General features: G+C 34.2%; 1 pseudogene; it reads left to right on the forward strand.

The window, feature by feature from the left end:
* The first annotated feature begins 1,229 nt into the window (after window positions 1-1,229).
* LOC123530523 (sodium- and chloride-dependent creatine transporter 1-like) lies at window positions 1,230-17,438 on the forward strand (annotated as a pseudogene).
* Window positions 17,439-24,441: the final 7,003 nt, after the last annotated feature.

Consider the following 24,441-nt stretch of genomic DNA (forward strand, 5'->3'; position numbering starts at 1 on the left):
ACTTGTATTTGTCCGTTCCGAATTATAAGTTATGTAATTATATGCATTGTCTTCTTGATTGGTAGTGTTACTTGTCTTATTTCACCCTGCCCCCTCCCTTCTCCCTCAACCTTTTACTAAGAGTGAGGTTAAGTATCAAACTAGAACTCTCAGCTGGTGATTATGCCACCGGTCGTCCCTAAGCGGTGCCCACTGTGCCCTCGCCCCCTTTTGTTCGTTTTGTCCTACTTGTCTGGTTGTTTTGCTTTGTCTATATATGTGTGCATGCGTATGTGTTTGTTTGTGTGTGTGTGTTTTGGGGTCTTTTAACTTGTCTGTGCTTACACTGCTGTAGGTTGTCGTCTAGGGAGGTTGCGTTCCTGTTTGTGGCTGGCTTACTTTGTGATATATGGTTCTGGCGGGGTTTGTTGTGCTCTGTGCTTCCAAAATAATCTAGCCTGACCTTTGTAAACATTTTCTTCGTGTATTGATTTCTTGATAAGTCCATATCTTCAGCTTATCGTTTGATTTCTTTTTCTATAAGGGAAATGCTTGAAAAATCTCCTTAATTTTGGATATGTTCCTTACGACAGCAAGAAAAGACGATCAAATAAATGTAGGGAAGTATTTTCAATTTAAAAAAGTCAGTTTTTACGTGAGGATGCAAATTTATGTATATTAGTCTTTGATTTTGAGCACATGGCGCTTGTTCGCTTCGTTTTTTGCAAGAAGTTTCAGTTATATTCCCTCATGACTTCACGTTCCTTTATGACACCATCTGTTAATATGGTGACTCATGTATTTGACAGGTGATGTAACGTTGAATTTTCATAAATCAATTATGTACGCAACATTTTTACATTCGTTTGTACGAAACGCAGAACAAGCATACGGATTTCACAACAATATCGTACGGTTTTCGAACATGATACTGAATGAACGTTTTTCGAACATCCTCATAGACATTGGTGCTCGCACACCGGTATGCATTTCCTACTTGAAAGTACTATTCGAAAATAAAATCTAAAATAGGTTTAAACGAAATATTTAAGATAAAACTTGTGGTGAAAATACATGACACTTTTACTCATCTGTTTTGTTCAAATAACTTGACCTCAAAGCCGTTATTTAGGACGAATGTACTAGCTATCTTTCTAGGTGAAGTTTGAAGAAGATACCGTATGCAAGTTAAATGGTGCTATGTAAATCGAAGTATTACACAATGATGTTACGTGACTTTACAGATAACTATGGCAGCAACACCTTCTGAAATTTCAAATTGTACAGTTGACGACACATCAACTGCCACAAAAGATGAACAGAAAGTCAACGAAGACAAGTCACCAAGACGAGCGACATGGGCAAAGCAGCTATACTTCATAATGACGTCAGTGGGATGTGCTGTAGGTCTTGGTAACATTTGGCGTTTCCCGTATCTATGCTATAAAAACGATGGAGGTATGTTAACAGGAATTCAACATTCAGAGCAAGGCATGGCTGTTGTGTATGTTGAATGTTAAATTTATAATCATTCTAAAACTGACTGAGTCTTATGTCTTAATTCTTTTTTAATTACTTCTATTTCTGTCAGTTTATTTTATGATTAGCTCGGCTATTCGAAGAATAGGTAGAGCTATTGAACACACCTATTCGTCGGCGTCGGCGTCACGATTTTGTTATGTTTTTGTATGCAAGCTGGTATCTCTGTAGCCCTTTGTAGGAATAGATTGAAACTTAATACACGTATTGGCTGTGATGATCTGACGTGCAGTGCACAGGTATCATAACTCTACACTGCACTTTTACATACATGTATGTATGCCTATTTTTGTGCACTGCAATTTTGTGTTAAGTGTTTGTATGTCAGTAACTAATGTGAATGGATTAAAACAGCACACACTTGATCTCTATGATGCGCTGACATGCATTGTTCTGGTTCCATAACTCTGTTATACATGATAACAAAATTATTAACCTCTTTCGACTTTAATATTCACACAGTAGACTAGATTGTTGAATAGTCGAGCGTTACTGTCCTCCAACAGCTCTTGTTCTATTAACTATGTCAGAAATACTAGAAACTTTATATTGAAGTTTTGTCGTTATTTTATAATTTTGAAATTGCATAACTTCTGAAAACTTTTTATAATAATTAAGCATTCTATTTTGAAAAATGCTATCGGTGTACTTTACATGAATGCAAAGACGTGAACATTATTCATTTGTGTGTTGATAATATAAATTCATGAAATAAAAACAATAGACATGTATTGGAATTATATATGTATGATTAATTACATTTAACCATTGTTACAACAGGTGCCTTCTTGATTCCGTATGCATTATCATTCTTCCTGGCTGCAGCTCCTACGTATATCGCTGAAATAAGTCTGGGTCAATATATGAGCTCCGGAGTTGTCCAAGCATGGAAAATGGTTCCTGTCTTTCAGGGTGAGAATATAGATAATGAACATACTGTGTTTCGCTATGTAAAGAATATTTTTTCAATGGTTTTAAATTTGTAATGATCTTGATATAATCACTGGACCGTTGTGCTCTATATTTTGTATCAAATACTCTAAGTTTTGGTATGAGACAAGATTCTTCATGACGTAGCCTACTTTTAACATTTTTTAAAAGACGATAGGAACTATTTATTTAATTTTAATTTTGCTTTATCGTATTGTAGTGGGATTAATAGCAAGCTTATGTAACAAAATAAGAAAACCTGTCTTTTTAACCATCAACCTGTCTGTCCGTGCGTCCACATAGTGTGTACAACTAAATATCATTTATTTTATGTACTAGTAAATATATAGCAATCAGACATTACTTTGGCGAAACTGTTTTTTTTTTTTTTATTTTGTAGTTCTTGCATTTATACCTGCATTTTTTACCTTTGTCTATTTAATTTTTATTGACGCATATTCCCTTTTACTACATGTACACTAAAACAATATTTGAGGAAATAAGTAAGGTGCAATCTTCTACTTCTTAGTTGTTATTATTTGGACACATAATTTCAATATGGAGTCGTCTTCTGTCCTGTGTATGTAAATTTATTTCCAAAACAAAAACTGTTTCGAAATCACTATAAAATACGAAAATTGTAAGTTTTTCGATATTTTCCTTTGTTGACATTTTAATGCATTTAATTTCCAACAATAATCACTATGTGTCTAAAGCTTAGGGGTTAAAAATCTCATTTCCGCGGTGCTTATTACGTACATTGATGATAAGTTTTATAAATTTCAATATAAGCCCATGACAGTATATAGCATGTACATAGAATAATATACTTCAGCGCAGATGGTTAGTTAACGCTGACATTTATCAAACATTTAAAAAAGCATGAAATTAGAGCAGAAATTACCATTTATATATACCCAACAATTTTAGCATTGATAGTGTTACAAATTCCTCTCTATACAAATGTTTTGCAAGTTATATCGTTCTTGATAAAACAGTGGTATCGTCTTTGCATCTAGGTGTAGGCCTTGCGTTTCAAGTCATTACGCTCTGTTATCTTGTATACATCTTATTGCAGGCTTTGCGTCTCAAAGTCATCACATTCTGTTATCTTGTCTACATCTAGGTGTAGGCCTTGCGTCTCAAATCTCCACGCTATGTTTTCTTGTATACATCTGTGTGTAGGCTTTGTGTCTCAAGTCATCGAGCTCTGTTATCTTGTATACATCTAGGTGTAGGGTTAGTGTCTCAAGTCATCTGGCTCTGTTAGCTTGTATACATCTAGTTGTGATGTAGGCTTTGTGTCTCAAGTCATCGAGCTCTGTTATTTTGTATACAATTAGGTCTAGGAATTGCGTCTCAAGTCATCATGCTCTGTTATCGTGTATACATCTAGGTGTAGGCTTTGTTTCTCAAGTCATCGAGCTCTGTTATCTTGTATACATCTAGGTCTAGGAATTGCGTCACAAGTCATCACGCTCTACACGAATGTATATTATATCGTTGTTGTTGCTTGGGCTCTTTACTACATCGCCGTGTCCTTCACCTCGCAGTTACCATGGACAACGTGTGGAAATCCTTGGAATTCAGAAAGGTGGTATTAGTCTCTCTGGTTTGAACAGACAGCCAAAACATTTTTCTTTTAAAAAGCATATACACAGTGAAATTCATTTGGTGTAGGGGGGGGGGGGGGGTGGCGGTGGGGGTGGGGGTGTAGAATATTACTTATTTTATTAGAGAAAGTATAACATTTCGCACTGATATTTAAGAATTAAAAATATATTTTCAAAACAGTTTCTTTTTCTATCTTCATAATCTTTGATAATGTCAGTTTTGTGGCAATAAATGTATGCCAGTGTAAATATTGGGCAAAACCACAATTGCAAATTTTGTATATGGAACTGTTGCTTTTATGCTAACTAAGATATCATAATAGACTTGGATTCAGTTTACAACTTAAGTCATATTTCATTTTAAAATTTGTCAAAATTACAATGGAAATTCCCCGTGACGATAAAAACAAAATTAATCAAGATATTTTGAGTAGTAAGAAAGTCCTATTAACATTCTTGGAGGTCTTTAGACCCACTTGCATAGGATTAACTTTAAAGAAAACTTAAATGTGGTTCAAACAGTAACTGCACGACATTTACTTTACAATGTTTGATTTTGCGCTCTGCTGTGTCTACATTACAAAACAATTCAATCTTGTGTTCAGGTAGAGTACCCGATAAACGGTTCGTTTAAAACTCCATCAGTCTTTTTATTTCATGGTAAAAACTGGAAAATCAGCTATCCAAATAGATAATATAAATAATTACATGGCAAGAAAATCACTACTTTTAATATTACACATGAAATCGTACAGTTAGCGCCATAAAGGGAAGTAATCACAAACAAGGAATTCAAAAATATTTTATTCTTTGTTAGTCAATATTCAAACCTTATACACATATTTTAGAAAACAATGATCTAAAATAGGATTCAAAAAAGAAATAGATATATTTCATGTTCATAAGAAATGAAATTGGCAGTCGCATTATAAACAAATGCATTACAAACCTTTTACTTAACAGTGATATTTGAAATATGGAACCAAAGCAATTAAGTACATATACAAGTTATAACACTAAGTGTCATTTTATATTATACGCGTGTAATTGTTTCGTTTACAGTCATTTTACATAATTTTGACACGATTGTAGGTGCTACGTTACTGGAATGCTTTTGGAAAGGACTAGAGTCGTAACAAACTGTACTACAATAGATCAAAACGTGACAGATTGTGACACGTATAATGTGACGCTAGGGCCTCCCGTGGATGCTGTTGTGGAATACTGGGAGTATATTACTATGATACTAGTGGAGATGTTTATTACAGGGGCATTGTTTAAAGCATAGGAATTTCTGTAATACTGTTTTAAATATGAGTGTGATATAGTGACATGAAGGAATACAGCTGAACGCATGCCTAATGCTGCATTTGAAACATGTGAATGTGTTTAAGGCGTACTTCGAACACAATCATATATTCCATACACAAACGGAAATTCTTGAAACGCGAATTATATGTTATGCCAAGTTTCGTTTTCTTATTTCTTCACATCATTTAGATTCATCCAACATTGCATGCTTTTAATTTTCATAGTTTTCGAAACATTTTAATTGTTAACTGACGGTGTCTGTGTAAATAAGAACTTCTCTAACGTCGCGCTTTATGAATAACGTTCGGTATATTTAAGTATCTCGTATGGTGTTGCGTATCTAACCAATTGTTGCTAATCAAATGTTGTAACCTCTGAAATGTTACGTTCATACTAGTTCACACACGAATAATGTAGGTTTATCGTGCGACTGCAAGAGTAATGTAAGTAAATATTAATGTTTGATATAATTTACTGAAGCCACTTTTATCAATATGTGTTTATCGCCAAGAAATGTAAATGAAAACGCTCACTGCACTGATATCTAGAATCATGGCTATTTAATGCCCGAGTTGATATGTGACAGAAACCTTGGCTACGGCCACCGGCATGTACGGACATACCGTGCTGTAAAATAATCAAGTCATGGGTCCGCCATACAGGTGCCTACTACGACGGTAACTTTATTTGATTAATTTGTATTTACACATTATATTTTGTATAATTCTTTTGCATTTATCGTTATCTACTATTTATAGACGAAAAGTATTGAATATGTCAAGTGGAATAAATGAACCAGGTTCATTGGTTCCTGGCTTAGCTGTAGCCCTACTGGTTGCCTGGGTGTTGGTGTATCTTTGTATATGTCGTGGTGTTAGGTGGACAGGAAAGGTTTGTAGATATATTATAAATGTTTGAAATATGAGAGGCATAACCTAGCTTCGGAATTAATAGCAATGGTTGCATTATGTGCTAGTATTGAATTACACTCGGCCAGTATATGTGGGTTTCTATAATGTCTGATATTTAAGAAGGAAATTATACATTATTATGTTGAAATGAGACTCGTCAAAATGACCATACATGTAGTCACTTTATCACATTTGTTAACAAGAAATACACTATTATACATATACAATGAACTGCCTCCATGGCAAATATAAAAGCACTTGGTCGAAGAGACACCCTGTTCATGACAACTGATGTTATATATCATTTTATATTTTGGAGATTATTCGAATTGCTTGTTATAGATTGTATATTTCACTGCCGTTGCTCCGTACGTTCTCCTGCTGGTGATCTTCATCCGTGGGGTAACATTAAAGGGAGCAGCTACTGGTCTAATATATTACCTTAAACCAGACTTCAGCCGTCTTGCCGATGCTCAGGTTTGGATGGATGGAGGAACACAGGGATATATTCAATCGGTGTTGGACAGGGTTTTATGATAACTCTTGGGAGCTACAACAAGTTCAAAGCAAAGTGCGTCAGGTAATATATGCGTCTTTCCTTTATTATGCTGCAGAAATTCGAAATTGTCTGGATTACCTAGCATTTCACAATATGCAAGTGTCCTTTTGCATTGTTTTTCTTACGAATGGAAAATACTTGATATATTTTTAAATTATAAGTGCCTTGTTAGCCTAGCAAAAACTTTACTTCACACTTTACGTGATATGCAAAGTCACCCAATTCGCAACCGCTTTCTGTTTTCATTTGCCTGCTGTGTTCTTTAATATGAGGATAAATGGATGGTTGTTAGAAATTCACTCTACAGAGTAGAAAACTTATATAACCTGAACAGATATGTTACCCTACTGCATTGTTGACCAGTTTTATTTTGTATCATGATTCCTTCCTCATAGAAACACAATACTTTCAGAAATGGATTGGTAATTATCTGCGTTAACTGTCTTACAAGCATCTTTGGAGGTCTAGCGGTGTTTTCTATTCTTGGCTTCATGTCGTATGAAATGGAAATTCCAATAGAGAAAGTTGCTTCTCAAGGTATATCCGTGTTCAAAAACACGTAACTGTATTCCTTTGTTGTTGCTCAAGTGAAACTGAATATACAATTCTTCAAATTGTTCGATGAAAATGATCTGCCTTCGCAAATACAATTGAACAAAAATGTATAATCTCGTAAACTTTGCTGCCCAAAGAAGTGTAATCTGCCTACGCAAACAGTTGCTGCAATGAAATTGGACTCACAAATTTGCATTCGTAAAGTTACAGTAAAGATAAGTACTTGTCTTTTGAAATATATTGCCACAAATGGTATGAAATTTAAACACCTGTGCAGCTGTTTGGCTGCCCTAGTTACACAAATAACTTGTTCTATTTTTTCTAGTTGTAGTGTCGTTATTTGTTTTGTTCAGTCTCCCTTCTACATAAGTAGATGTTGTTACATAAGTCATGATGAAATTAATAATGTATTTTCATTGGTTAAAACAACAGAACAAACAAAACAATATTAGTATTTTTGCAGCTTCTTTACTGTTTTTACAAATGGTATAAAATGACATCTGTTACTGTATGTATATGTTTTATTTCCAGGTCCAGGTTTAGTGTTTCTGGCCTATCCGAAGGCTGTCACACAGATGCCACTCTCACCTCTGTGGTCTGTCTTGTTTTTTCTAACTATCCTATTTGTCGGACTGGATAGTGAGGTAATATACGTTTGCTTGAAATATGGTATTTTAGTAAAACATTGCTGTCTATAAATTAAGTTTATCTTTCTTTTATGTATTTGTATTCCAGTGAAAGTGCCGTTTGTATTGTAAATATCCAACATTTATATAACAACGTGAGCGTAAAATTGCTCTTGTGTATTGCTCCGTATGACCTTGTTCATCTTAATATATTTTTACTGGTGTTCAAATATAACACGTACAATTATATTTGATTTAGGGTATAACTGGAATGATATAGATCTAAACAAGATATATGTAAAATTGTCCCAGCATGAATCGTCGCTTTGGCAAAGAAACTTGCCAAAATAAAAATCGTTATATTTACATGGTTTCATGGTGTAATAATATATCTGCTTATCCACATATCTTAAGATAAGCAAGGTTTTTATGTGGCAACCTTAAATAATGTAACTTGACTCAAGGTAAATGTAAAATGATGCTTTAGAGTGATATTGGATGATCTGTAAGATTAACGTTGTTAAATGTTTGTTAATATGTATCACTTCATGTTATCTGCGCTACTTCTGTCTGTGTTTCTGGTTTCGTTCCTTTGGTAATTGCTTGTAGGTGACAAACAAAGATACTTAACATCTATACCGTTATTGTCGTCCTTCTACTTTTACATTAGCTGAAGCAATTATTTTATTATCAGTTTGCTGGAGAAGAGGCCGTATTGACACCATTCATTGATAGATTCCCGTCTGTTCTCTACAAACAGAGGAACCGCATGATTTTCGTTGCAGGTTACTGTACAATTTGTTTCCTGATTGGTTTATCGATGGTAACACAGGTATGTTCTTTCGATTAAATGTAAATATCAGTGTTATTGAACCTTACATTGTGATTAAACTCATAAGAAATAGAAAAAGTGGAAACTCCACAGGTCGCTCAACACAACGAAAACGAAAATGTTGCAGGCTCGGTTTGATTGAGCCTGTTCATGGACGGTAGTGGAAATGCATGCTACCGTCCACATCCTCTAGCCCCGGGTTGAGCAGAACTCAACATTTACACATGTTAAAAGTACAAAAAACAATTTAGAGACATCCGCAGATGTGTTCATATGGCGGTGCACATGGAACCTTCAATGCTACACTAGTGTGTAATTCCATGAAAAGCGGCGTATGGTCCCCAGTTAAAATAAGGGGTTTGCCCTAAACGAGAAAACAATGAGCAGAACTAAACAAACTGAATTTAGAACGGGGATCTGAGGTTATGGAGTCTGCATATCACAGAAACTGCCAAAAGACAAAATTAAAAAGCAGGCGCCATATCCAAGGGGTGATTATAAATACACAAAGCTATAAAAGCGGGAGTATTGGAACCACCCAGGCCGAAATGCTCATGTTAAGAAACTAAACAGTACCAATAACATGACATAAAAGTCGTGCTGAACGATCTGAGAAGATCGAAATATAACAGCCCTGATTGAATGTACAAGGAGACTTTTTACGGCCGCCACACGGCACAAACAACGCTGCTGTGATAATAAATAGAAAAAGTGGAAACTCCACAGGTCGCTCAACACAACAAAAACGAAAATGTTGCAGGGCCGGTTTAAGTTCCTTTTGAGACATAGTAAGCAACAAAGAAAAACAATATTAGATTCTGGTTTAATGCATCTGTTCTGACAGTTCAGTAAAAGTGTAACACCTCTTATACCCTTTGCCACTGGCGCCAGACCAGAAAGAAAATGCCACTGTACATTTTATACCCTACCCTTAGGAATACTGTAAGAATCATGGTCATGAACGGGAAAATGTACCGCCAATTTCTCACCTAAAACGCTCAATGGGTACTATGCATACTGAAGAGGTAATTGATCTGCCATCGTGCAATCAATATTTCATATTCGCTTGAAACATATAATGACATAAATGATGTGCCTTTGCAAGAATTAACATTTAGCATAAGTGATCAGCTGTTCTTTGAATCTTTGCTTTTAGCAGTTAGAGGAAAAACCATTTCATATGCATCCCATAAAAAGAAATTAGAAATTGATAAAGAAAATTCCATTGAGAAAGAAATTGAGATAATAGAAAAACAAACAGTTATTAATTATGATTTATTAGATAGTAAAAAAAGGGAACTTTTAGATTTGAGGAATAAAAAAATGGAAGGAGTTATGGTAAGATCAAGAGCTAGATGGATTCAAGAAGGCGAAAAACCGACAAAATATTTTTGCAATTTAGAAAACAGAAATTATGTATCTAAGTTCATGAACACATTAAAAACGGAAAATGGGAAAATTTTAAACACACAGGAAGAAATACTGACAGAAAGTAAACGTCATTATGAAAAACTTTATAAAGCCACTGACACGGAAGATGTATCTTTACATGATTTATTTAATAATATACAAGTTCCAAAACTTTCCGAAAACGAAAAAATATCCATCGAGGGAGAACTAACATACCTAGAAATGCTAAATAGCTTAAAGAGAATGTCCAATAACACTAGTCCAGGGAACGATGGTTTCATTGTAGAGTTTTTTAAGTTATTCTGGAATGACATAGGCATATTTTTGTTAAGGTCTATTCATTATTCATACTCTGTTGGAGAACTTTCTATCACACAGAAGCAAGGAGTAATAACATGTATACCAAAAGGCAACAAAGATAAATCTCTTTTAAAGAACTGGCGACCTATTTCTTTGTTAAATGTGTCCTACAAAATCGTATCCGCTTCCATAGTCTTTAGAATACAGAACACATTGCATAATATCATTAATGAAGACCAAACAGGATTTTTGCCAGGCAGGCTGATGGCAACTAACATTAGGCTATTGTATGATATTTTGTTTTTACAGAAAAAAAACATCCCTGGTCTTCTACTACTAATAGACTTTGCAGCAGCTTTTGATACAGTATCGTGGAGTTTTATGGCGAAAGTTCTCGAATTTTTCAATTTTGGTCCATCAGTCAGAAAATGGATTTCGTTATTTTATACTAATATTGAATCATGTGTAATAATTAATGGTCATATGTCAGACTGGTTCTTCTTGCAAAGAGGCTGTCGTCAAGGTGATGCTTTGTCGCCCTACCTATTCATTCTTTGTGCAGAAATTCTTGCAGTTTTACTAAGAAATAACCCAAATATAAAAGGTATAAAAATACACGGTAAAGAATATGTTATATCTCAGTATGCTGATGACACAAGTCTTACTTTAGATGGCTCCCGAAAATCTTTAATAAACACAATGTTAGTTTTAAAATTCTATAGCAGAATCTCCGGCCTTAATATAAATACAGATAAAACAAAAGTTATATGGTTTGGAACACGAAAGTATAGTCCAATGGTTCTCTGCCCAGAATATAACTTATCGTGGAAAAACACTGTTTTTACCGTACTTGGGGTGAAATTCTCTGTTAATCTGAAAGACATGGTAAATATTAATTATGATGATAAAATTGAGGAAATCAAAAAGCTTTTCTCTTGCTGGTCAAAAAGAGTAATCTCACCATTAGGAAAGCTTGTTGTGATAAAAACATTGGCTCTCGCCAAACTAAACCATTTAATCTTAGCAATACCTAATCCTTCACAAGAAAAACTTAATATAATGCAAAGGTTATTTTTCAATTTTCTTTGGAATAATTCTAAAGATAAAGTAAAACGAAGCACAATTACACAGGTATACAAATACGGTGGCCTTAAAATGATTGATATTAAGACTTTTGTTCATAGTTTAAAAGCCACTTGGTTAAGACGTTTGTTAGACATGAATAATAAATTCAGTCACTTGGTTGAATATATTTGTCCGGCTTTACAAGACATTTATAAATATGGCTCAGACTATACAAAAAGAAAGATGCTTCAAGAGCAAAATCCTTTTTGGAAAGATGTGTTATCTAGTTATTTTTCTCTAATGTTAAATATAAATTCCACGTGCAGTAGCCAATTTAGCGCGGTTAATCTGTGGTATAACCCAAGTATTAAGGTCGGAGGTTCAAGTGTATGTTATAGAAGATGGCTTGCAAAGGGTGTATATTTTTTAGGCGATCTCATTAATGCCGAAGGAAGTTTCTTCACATATTACGACTTTATTTCCAGTTATAACATTAGGACTACTTTTCTAGATTACAATGGCCTTTTGGCATCCGTCAGGCGTTTCCTCGAAGTTAAGGGTATGGGATACTTACCTGCAAAAAGCTACAATCCGCTTATACCAATAAGTCTTGCTTTGTTAAAGAAAGATAATAAAGGTTGCAGATCAATCTATAAGCAGATAAATAAAAAGGGAGAGTACCCAAAATCATTTCTAAAATGGCAAAATGAGTTAATCGATTTACAAGTTAATAATATACCTAATTATTCAATATATGACATCGTTTTTAGAATTACTAAAGACCCAAAATTAATTTGGTTTCAGTATAGGATAAACCATAGAATTTTAGCCACAAACTATTTATTAAAGAAAATGAATATAACTGGTAATGATAGCTGTACTTTTTGTAACAATTTCCAAGAAACCATAATACATTTATTCTGGAACTGTGAGATAACTAAGCTTTTTTGGACCCAACAATTAAATTATATAAGAAATAAATGTAACATTAATTTAGCAGAATGGAATCCTTCAGATATTTTGTTCGGTAATAGAAAATTCGATGTACCTATTAATATTATTCTGTTGCAGGCCAAACACTTCTTATATTATAACAAAATACAAGGTCAGATGCCATCAATCGATGTATTTAAAAGAAAAATGATCTCTTACTACAAAACGGAAAGATATATTGCTTTCAAAAATTTTGAAATGACTAAATTTGAAACTCTATGGGGAAAATATAAAAATCTTTTTCAAGAGTAATACATTGAAGATTTTTTCAGTGAAACTTAGGGTTAAATAACTTCCAAAACACTATAAAACGAAATAGAATATATATGAAAGAATATACTTGTAAGCTTTTACTGTTGACATTATGTTTCTTTTGTATCACATATAAGATGCCCCCTCTAGGTGTCCAGACCAACCCAGGCTTTTCATTTTTCACTCTCTTTCGCCCGAAATTTGTTGTTTTTTGTTTTACATAAAATATTTACAATCACATAGAAAGTAAACGTTTTTGTTTCGAACTAAGGCCTTTTTATCTTCGAAATGCAGATTTTGTCTCTTTATATTTTAAGTGAAATACTTTCCTACGCAAAAAATGTCTAAATTAAATCGCTAGACAACGGAAGACAGTTTATAAAATTTAACCATTATAAATGTCATTTAATTTTTGTTTTTATCTAAAAAATGATTTGTCTAATTAACTAATATTATGCATATACCCTTTTTATGAAGTGCATAATTAAACAGATTAAGTAAATACATTTTTGTATAGTTTAGCTGTTAAATAAAGATTCACTTAAATTGTATATTAAGAAGGTATTAGTCCCTATTTGTCAAAAAAAAAATCCCCGAGAATTTTATTACAACAGTTCATTAGCTAATATGATTATATTTTAGTTGTAATAGCAATCATGTTACTTTTTGTAAGATGTGATGGGGGCTGGATCCCCGACCCTCGCACATCTATGACGGGGACAATAAATGGGTTACCTCGGTAGCCGAAATTAAAAAAAAAAAAGTATTTCATATCGTAGAGACACTCCGCATTTTTTATGTTTTCGTCAGCGTTACAGAAAAAAACAACTTGAATGATCTTCCCTAATGTAGTTCCGGCCTAGATAACAAAATTATTCTGACTGGCTGACATGGAAATGTCTGTCAATCGTCGTTTACCCAGCACGCAAGTATATATGGGACCCATAGTGGACCATAATGGTTCTGAATTACTCAGAATTGTGCAAACTGAAAGTGTCTGCTCTCTTACTTCAGCAGTTCTTATCCAATGTTCTCTAAATTTTGTCACGATATTTATGAACATAACATCTCACAAAAGTTACAGTCAGATACTCACAGTCACTTTTGAGTTATGGCCATTGAATTACTTAAAATTGCGCATATTGTCTTCGCCATGTTTGATTGCAAGGCCTATTTTGTGAGAGTTTGTCATTCTTGTTGTTATTTAAGTTTTTTAGAAATCCCGGTGCGACATGTTTTTTGTTATTTACGTTTTGTTCTGTTTCTTGCGTTTTGCTCTTTGCTATTTGCATTTTGGTTTTTCTTTTGTGTTTTGCTTATCGTGCTTCTGTCTAATTGAACTCTTCTCCTAAAATGCTACATCAGTAAGATCATGTACGTCAGTCAGATTGTTCTTTTTATCTAAAAAAGAAATAATAGATACAATTATATTACTATGTTTACAATAGCGTTTACGTAAAGCAGTTTCTAAAAATAAAAATCGAGAAGATCTTGAATTTCAGCAGCAGGGACTGTATCTTAAACACGATCGTCGAAAAAAGCAAAACGCAAAAAGTAAAACACAAACAGCAAAACATGAAATGCAATGTCGCAACGGGATTCCATTTTTATGATAGGTTAATTAATCATTCTATTGTCATCTTAAATAAAGCCGTTTAGTAAAGGCATGAAGAGTAAATAGAAATGGCCTTCTGAAGTGTATCCGAAGCAGCAACCGCTTGTAAATTTATTTTTTTACTATTTACAACAAATAAAGCACAATCAGCAATAAGGCAGAAATTCTTTTAATAGTGGATGGGGTATTTCATTGTAGTTTGACGTTTTGCCTCGACAGTTTCACGGTGTAATGCCTTAGGTCTTATGTGCAACATAACTAATGATGAAATTTTGAGGGATCTACTTTTCAGATTTTATTAATATTGCTGGCTTCGAATCATTTGTCCCTCACCGATGTGGGTTCGTATTTGATCTACTACTTTATATCAAATACATTGCAGAATCTAAATGATGTAACAGAACGTTGTAATGGTTTATAAAGGTGCGCATCACTTACAAGGCGTCTATACACCCCTATTTTTATTCCATAGTATTTGGCGGCATTCGTGTGCAGAGTAATGCTTCCCTACGGCGTCCACTTTGTTACATATATTACATATTAGAATCGAAAATATATAAACCCGAACCATGATTTATAATTATTCTGTGTTTTAAACGCCTAAATTAATGTTTTTTTTTGTGTTTTTTTTTCAAGTTCACGGACATATTTCCTCGTTTACTCAAAGTAATTGTAAAATGTTTGATTTTACTACAACTGTAAGCAAACGCTTTGGTATTCAGTGAAAAGTATCTAAAATCCCTTCATCGCACTGATATTACATAGAGAAAATGAAGCTAGGATATATTCCTACGTCGAAATAGCGGCACAGTTCATTAACTTTGAGTGCACCAGATAACAGAGCATTACCAATACAGAAAATAGCGGAAGCATTCATTTTCCTTACAGGGTGGGGTATACCTGTTCCATCTGATAGATTACTACTGTGCAAGCGGATTGGTCCTTCTTGCTATGGTTTTCTTCGAAGTAATTACAATAGGCTGGGTGTTTGGTAAGAACAGGAAACTCAACAGTTTGCATTTTTATGTACAACCATACGCAATATTGCTGTCATACTAAATAGAACATCGATACGATGAAAATGGATCATTTGCATTAAAGTTAAGATATTAAAATGTACTTTAATAAAATCTGTAAGAGGATCCATTGGAAGCGTAGAAAGCAGCCAAGCATTCAAAAAGCAGTCTCGGTTGAGTGAATCTATTCATGGGAGGTAATGAGATGTGCAGCATCCCTCGTGTAAATCAAATGGATTCCTTGACCCCTCAGATCCAGATAATATAACAACTATACATACCCGATATATATAATTATATTCAAAGATTGACACATTATGAAACATATATTGTTTTCAGGAGCTGATCGATTTTACGATGCCATGGAGATGATGGTCGGATATCGGAGTGGACCATGGTTGAAATTGTCCTGGAAGTTCTTGGCTCCATTAATTATAAATGTAAGTCATAAAAAAACCCCGGTATATCACCGTCCGTTTTATGCTCTGCAAATTAACTTGAAATACATTTCGTACTCAAATAGTAACTACACATGTTTTTTTGATGAGTAGTCAACACAATTATATATTAAATTGTTAAACGGTTGATGTATATATGTATGTAAAACAACAGAGGCAGATAGTCATAATTAAGTGACATATATGATTATATATGACATAACTTTTTCAATTTTAGGGTATATTCTGGTTCCAACTTGTAAAATACAAACCGCTTTCATTTAGCGAAACCTACGAATATCCCATTGGTGCTACAGTATTGGGATTTATTTTCACGTTGTCTTCGATTTCCTGCGTACCTATATCAGCTATATACTACATTGCTACAGCAAATGGGTCCCTAAAACAGGTATGTACTACAGGACATGATACACGAAGCCAAAAATAAATAAGTATACGGTCATGAGGAAGATGTGTTTTTCAAGTCAATTCATGCCTTTTTAACAGTTTCAGTTTAAGTTTATTGGCAAATCAGCTTTTATACAATGCCTTTGGCCATTTACAAACACATTAAATAAATATGGCCAAGAGGTTGAAAATATATACTGAGCCAAACTTCCAACTAGACGCTTGAAGAATGTAGATATCTTTTTCATTTTAAAAGGTAAGCTAATGAATTTTAAAAATCGTTTTATTGACCTGAATATCTACACAAATATCGGTAAAATAATTTTTACTTCTGCGAAAATCCCGTGCTTGGCTGTGCACGTGCAAAGTATTGCATCTTTGGCTGGTTACTTAAAACATCGTTCCAATTCTGAACATATTGATCGCGTAAACGTTGACTTTACAAAGGAAAGTATTTAATATTTGCATCAAAGTTCAACATAATATCACTATATCCTAACATATCAAGAGACGTTTTCACATTATTACACCAGTTCTTATTATTAGCGCCATAACCAAAAACAACTTGTTCATTATAAGCCTGGTTCATCAACGAGTTCTGATTTTTCACAATATACACCCAATATTTTAGAGACCTCTCTTTACAAAAAAGGGAAAGCGGAAACCTACCAAGTTCTCCAAGAACATAAGCATTTGATGACTGCTGACGAACACCTAAATATTTTTACAAAATTTATAATGTAACTTATCCACGTCCTGAAAATAGTAAATATCCCAGACTTCGCAGCCATAGAGAATGGGTACCACCAGGGCGCCAAATACTTGAAATTTCGTTTTAATGCTCAGACTTACTTTATTGAAAATTGATAACAAGTGATAGTAGGCTTTAAGAGCTTGTTCATATAGACTTTTTCCAGCATAAGCCACACTACCTGTATAGAAGAACTTGACACCTAAATAACAAAAACTATCAACAACTTCTATTTGTTTAGTATTAATAGTCCAAACAATTTCTAACCTACCTTTTCTTGTTTCAAACGCATATTTTTACTTTATTTACATTTATTTTTAGACCCCACTTATATGAATATTGCGCAATTGCATTAAGCTACAGTTGTAAACTCTGTTTGTCAGTAGTGAACAAAACAATATCATCAGCAAACAGTAACATATATATGGAGAGCAAATTAACATCATTTTCAGACATGTTATTTAGATCAAATGTCTACCTTATATCGTTAAAATAGTATAAATAAGAGAGGAGATAGTGGTTCTCCTTGTTTAACACCAAGTGAAATAACGAAACAATCAGAATATGACATATTGTGACAGTCTTTGATACACAATCTATTAGTGCCGTGTGGCGGCCGTATAAAGTCTCCCCGTACTTAGATTCAGTGTTGTTATATTTTCTGATCCTTAGGGATAATGGAGTACATTCAATATCTGGGTAATAGAATTCCGCTTAAACCGGTGCTAGGGGGCGTGAGAGGTGTTGCATATTTCATTACCTCTCATGAACAGACTCAATCAAACCGAGTATGCTATTATTTTGCTTGGTTGCATTCTTTGCTTCCAAAGGATCTTCTTATTGAATTAATTGACATTTTGGTATATAGCCTTTACCATTTTAGTTGCTTTACAGCTTACACCCGCTGGAATAAGTCTTACCCATAATGCATCATGAATAACAGTGTCAAAAGCCTTTTCATAGTCATTAAAAACACAATATAACTCGTGTTTACAATCAAGGATATTCTGAAAAATAGTGTGTAGTATAAATATACAATCAACTGTACTGTGATTTTCTCTGAAGCCAATTGTGCTTCGTTAAAAATATTTTCACTTTCACACCATTTATCTTTTTCGTAAAGGAAGAGAGAAAATGTTTGAGGGTAATTCCACGATAATTAGATGTATTGTTATAATCACCTTTCTTATACTAAGGCACACTAACTCCTTTACACCATGCTTCTGGATAATAACTAGTGTCATATATAACATTAAACATTTGTACAAGGTAAGGAAATATAAAATCTTTAGAGTCTTTATAAAAGTCTGCTACATTGTTGTTAAAATCACAACTTTTATGCCTGTTTAAACCAGAGATGGTTTTACAAATTTCTTCAACAGTAAAAGGACAGTCTAACTCCTCTGTCTGTTTTTACATTTTCATCTAAGATAGCAAAATCATTTATGTTCAAGTCGTTTGCATTCTGCGTATAGGCAGTTTTCTTAAAATGTTGTACAAAATCGCTCAGAGAAATATCATTTAGATTTCTTATTTTTATATTTACTTATATACTTCCAAAATTTTTTTGTGAATGGCAGTTCCTGTGATATGCAGGCTACATAACCTCAGATCCCCATTCTAAATTCGAGTTTGTTTAGTTCTGCCCATTGTTTTCTCTTTTATGACAAACCAATTATTTTAACTGGGGTCATACGCCGCTTTTCATTGAATTACACGCAAGTGTATTATTGAAGGTTGCATGAAAAGATACCATCACGAACATAAAGACATACGCTTCACCGTAATAAAATGTAAAAGAAATCTGGAAACTTCATATTTTACAGCATAGTTATCATGACGTCAAAACATCGTGACGTCGTGACAGCGTGATGTAACCTTTCGTAGAGAGATACAAACAGTATTTTACAGTACATTTGTTTACAAAGTCTTCATGGGCATGTACCAAGTGAAAGTCTTATAGCAGTAAACAAATCGCATAAAAAATTGTCGCGATTTACCACTCAGATCAATACATAATAAATCATTTGCTTTGGACTAACAGCCCAAAACCTCTTTATATGCATTTTTTGTAAATTTATTATTTTTCACTTTTCCTCCTGTTGTGAGATAAAAAGGACACTTCCTGGACTTGTTTTTAGTTTTATATGAATCTATTTCAATATAAACTCTTATCATTTTAGCTATCATAAGAGTATGCATGCACGTTTTTATGTTATGCACCGGATATTTGAAATTGGTGTTCAAATATGAGAACCATGGATTGGAGCGAAGTTTAAATAAAATTCATGACACATTGGTTTAATTTTCTTAAATTTTCACTTCAGTACATAATATATTCCGTAACTGACACAAATAATACTAATTCATTACAAATTCCAAAGTTAACATGAAAAATAAAATAATCTCTTTTAATTTCTATTTTTGAGAACATTTCTTGGATATACTAGAAATGTAACAAAAACCACCACAGTTCTGGTTTTACTCTGTTCATAACTGCATCAAATGGTCCAATTTACATTCTTTTGAAGTTATAGTTCTCTGAAACCTCCAGTGACAGTTAGAATATAATTCACGTCATAACGCACGTATTTTCTTTTTTTCTGGGGGGGGGGGGGGGGGGGGGGGGGGGGGGGGGCAGGGGTCGTGAAGATATCACGAATAGACAATACACTATTGTCTTATTTATGCTAAGTATTTCTCCGTTCATTGTTCTATTTATTTTATAGAACTTATATTACGTTGTATCATTCAATTGTTCTAAATGTTTGCTCCTTAATGTATTATATAAACTTTGGCGCCAAATTGGTTATATAACACGTGAAAAAGGTGATTATTGGTCACGTGATTTATATTTCTTTTAAAAAGACAGAGTAAATCTTAAGTTTTGGGGCATTTTTATAGAACGTTTTTGATGTTACATTATAACTAGAAAGTGTGGATTTAAATTTGATACTTTGGATTGTTAAATATCGCAGAAAATTAAAGTTCTAAAAGTGTTAAGTTTGTGTTTATTATTTACGATGTGGTAAAACTAAATTCAGTCTAATGTAAAATTAAAACTCCACCACATTGTTTGGCGCCGGAACCCGGGAACTTATTCAGGAAACTAATGGATTTAAAGTGTGTGTTGTATAAAAGTGATTGAAAAGAGTTTGGAATTACTATGAAAACGGAGTAGTTCTTAAACGTGAATCATCTACAGAAAAGAAAATGGCAAACATAACCTCACTAAAGGCAGTGAGAACACGTTACAGAAATATTCTGTTAAAAGAACTTAATGACGCAAAGGAGCTGGTAAGTGCTGATTTATTTCAGTTTGATTAAACCGAATTTAATCAAACAAAAGTTTGAAGATGTTAAAATGTTACAGTGTGAAATTAAAAGAAGAAATGAGAAAATTGACAGATGCTGTAGGTGATGCTGACGATGAGTTTATTATGAAAATTGTTGATGAATACTGTTTACTCATCCAAAGTGTTGAAACTTGTTCTATAGAATTAGAACAAGTCGTTGATTCATTTAATTCAAATGATAATGTAGAAACGAGAGAGGAGGAGCAGAAAAGTTCTACACAAATTGTTCCGTTGCAACAACAAATGCACGATCTTATGTTTGCTCAAATACAGCATCAGAAGGAGTTAGCTAAACGACAACAAGACAAAGAAATTATCTCACAAAATTCAGTGAAACTTCCGAAGTTGAAATTGTCTACTTTTAATGGCAATAAACTGAAGCGGGCGCAATTTTGGGACGCATTCGATTGTACGGTACATAAAAACGCAAAGTTGTCAAAAATTGAAAAATTCAACTACTTACAATCGAAAGTGTTAGGAGAAGCAAAACAATCGATCGCTAGTCTAGCATTATCAAACGATAACTATGACATTGCAGTCGATATTTTGAAAAGGAGATTCGGTAACAAGCAAGAAGTAGTCGATCTACACTATAGTAAATTAATAAACATACCAACTCCAAATTTAAAGATAGAGAGCCTACAAGCATTTCTTGATGCTGTTGAAATGCATTTACGGAGTTTAGAAGTGCTTAAAGAAAATATTAATCAACAAGTGTTCATATCCATGATTCGATCAAAGCTCCCAGTTGAAGTACTAAAACAACTTGAGTTTAATAACGGAGCAAATTATGAGTGGACAGTGCATAAACTCAGAGATCAATTACATGACTACATTGTGGCTTGTACAAGGGCTGAAAAGAGGAAACCTCCTTCAAATCATGATAACAAAGAAAGGAGTCACGAACCGAGAATAGTACTGAAAGTTAACAACATGTTTAGAGAAAGACGAGCTCCTACTGAAAGGGAGCATAAACAAATTCGTTCATCGGAGTCTTTAGTGGTTACAAATGCAAAGGGGAAGACCTCAAAATATTACAGCGAGAAATGTCGATATTGTGGTGCAAATCGTTGGAGTGATGAATGTTTAAAATACAAAACCATTGATCAGAGAAAACAAAGGCTTAAAGAATCGTGTTACAAGTGCTTGAAAGAAGGACATAAGTCAAATGAATGTAAAGGAAGAAAGGTTTGTGTGTACTGTGGTGAGTTTAACATCCATCATAGAAGTTTGTGCCCTACCAAGCTTGAAAGGAAAACATCAACTCATTTGATTGAAGAAAATAGTGCACCTGCGGAGCAAGCAGAGGGACAGGCACTTGTGTCATCTGATGAGATGGTATTGATGCAAACTGTAAAAACTGAGATAAAAAATTCAAGAAATTCAAAATGTGATTCTGTACGACTCCTCTTAGACACCGGTTCACAGAGATCGTACATTACTGAACATCTTGCTTCCAAACTAGGACTTAAAGGCCAGGGAGAAGAAGAACTTAAGTTAGTGACATTTGGAAGTGATAAAACAAAGGTTATAAAAATGAAATTTACGGCGCTGGAAGTGAAGCTAAACAATGGAAGTTATTTGACAGTAACCGCAAATTTGTTCCAACAATTAGTGGTTCCATTCAGAGAAACCCGGTCAACAAAAGTCTGTTCAATAGAATTGAACACTTAGTCAACAGTGTGTATCTAGGTGATACAATACCAACACAGAAAGAGTCCTCAACAGTAGAATTTCTCATAGGTAATGATTATTACCTAGATGTAATTCTTTCACAGAGAATTCAATTAGAACCAGGACTGTACCTATTGAGTTCTAAGTTTGGTTGGATACTTACGGGACGCACGCATGATATTGATACAGAAAAGAAAGAAAGCAGTATGTTGATTCTCACACATGGATCTAATTTGACTAGTAATAACGTATTTACAAGTGTTGATAAAGCTATTCAGAAGCAACCAGATCTTGAAGATTTCTGGAATACTGAGGCAATTGGTATAACAAAAAATTATACCAGATCAAACGATGAAATAGCCATTCAGAAAATCAAGGATACCCTGAAGTTTGAAGAAGGACGCTATCAAGGTACGTGGCCTTGGCGCGAAGACTATTCTAATTTGCCAATGAACAGACAGTTAGCTCTTGGAAGATTACAATCGACCGTAACAAGAATAGTGAACAAACCCGAACTGATGGAAAAATATAATGCTGTAATCGAAGATCAACTAGATAAGGGAATAATTGAAAAGGTCGATTCAAGTGTTCATGACGGTATCAAACATTACATACCCCATCATGCTGTCCTAACTCCAAGGAAAAAAACGACAAAACTACGCATCGTTTATGATGCTTCGGCAAAATCGAAGAAAGAAAACAATAGTTTGAACGAGTGTCTTGTCTTTACAGGGGACCATTCTACAGGATCTTGGTGGAATGTTGATGCGTTTTCGTATACACAAGATAGCTCTTGTGTCTGATATTGGAAAAGCCTTCTTACAGATAGGCTTACAACGTGACCAAAGAGACGTTACCAGGTTCCTTTGGATTAGGGATCATAGAAACCCGTCTGTTGCTCCTGAAAACGTGCAAGAATTTAGATTCGGACGTGTACCTTTTGGGATAATATCTAGTCCATTCCTGTTAGGAGCTACTGTGCAGTGTCACTTGGATACATACAATTCTGCATTAGCTTCAAAGGTGAAAAATGATATTTATGTGGATAATCTGATATCCGGTACAAATACCGTAAGTGAAGCTATTGACTTTTATACGGGAGCAAAGTCAATGTTCAGTGCCGCATCAATGAATTTAAGAGAATGGATAAGCAACAGTGACGAAGTGAACAAACACATTTCGATTGAAGATAGAGCTGAGCTTGGAACAATGTCAGTATTAGGGCTTTGCTGGGATTCAAATCAGGACGTCATTTCCTTGAAACGATCCGATAGGAATATAAATGTTGAAGAGATTACGCAACGTTACGCTCTACGACAAGTTGCCTCACAGTTCCCCTTGGGTTGTTTACACCAGTTACTTTGAATGGAAAATTATTAGTTCAGCAGTTATGGATAAAATGGCTTGAATGGGACGATAAATTATCAGATGAAGATCAGTACACATGGCAAATCTCCATAATTGTGCCGTTAAAAGATGTTTAGCAATAAACAATGACTTTGGAGATGTGCGATACAGTCCTGTTTGTTTTTGCGACGCATCAGAAAAGGCGTTTGCTACAGCAGTGTACTTACATCAAACTTGTGTTTGTGAGTCAAAGGCTGATTTGAATTTCGCCAAATCAAGACTTGCACAAGTCAAAAGTATGACGATTCCGAGGCTTGAGTTGATGGCTGTATTAACTGGTGTGAGGAGTTTAAAGTACGTACGTGAACAGCTTCGTCGAAACATTGTGTATACCTACTTATTCGCAGATTCCCAAAGTGTTATACAATGGCTAGTAACAAAGAAGGATCTACCTGTGTTTTTTAGGAACAGAGTTAGAGAAATAAATCAGTTTAAAGATCTTGATGTACGCTATGTAAGAAGTGAAGAAAATCCAGCTGATATTGCCACAAGAGGCTCCAGCGTGGAAAAACTAATGGTAATTTTTTATGGTGGAACGGTCCGAATTGGTTATGTAATTACGAAGAATCTTGGTCAGTCAAAGAACAACAATTGAAAAGTGTATCGTACCTACAATGGGTTCAAGAAAAGGAAGATTAAGTGAACAGTGAGTTTCATACACAAATTTTGTGTGACAAAGGAGCAGAAGCGATTGTTGAAAGGAATTCATACGAAGCAGATATTCTCGATTTGAATGAAGCAACGGAGTTAAGTGGTGGCCAAGGAATTGTATTAAATGTTTCTGAAAAAGATCACGCAGACGAACCACCATTTACTACTGATTGTTATTCATTTTCATCCTGGACTAAGCTTATACGTGTTACAGTCTTTGCAATACGCTTTGTTAGAAGATTACAAAAAGA

This window comes from Mercenaria mercenaria, chromosome 13 (genome assembly GCF_021730395.1).
Source record: "Mercenaria mercenaria strain notata chromosome 13, MADL_Memer_1, whole genome shotgun sequence".
Taxonomy (NCBI): Eukaryota; Metazoa; Mollusca; class Bivalvia; order Venerida; family Veneridae; genus Mercenaria; species Mercenaria mercenaria.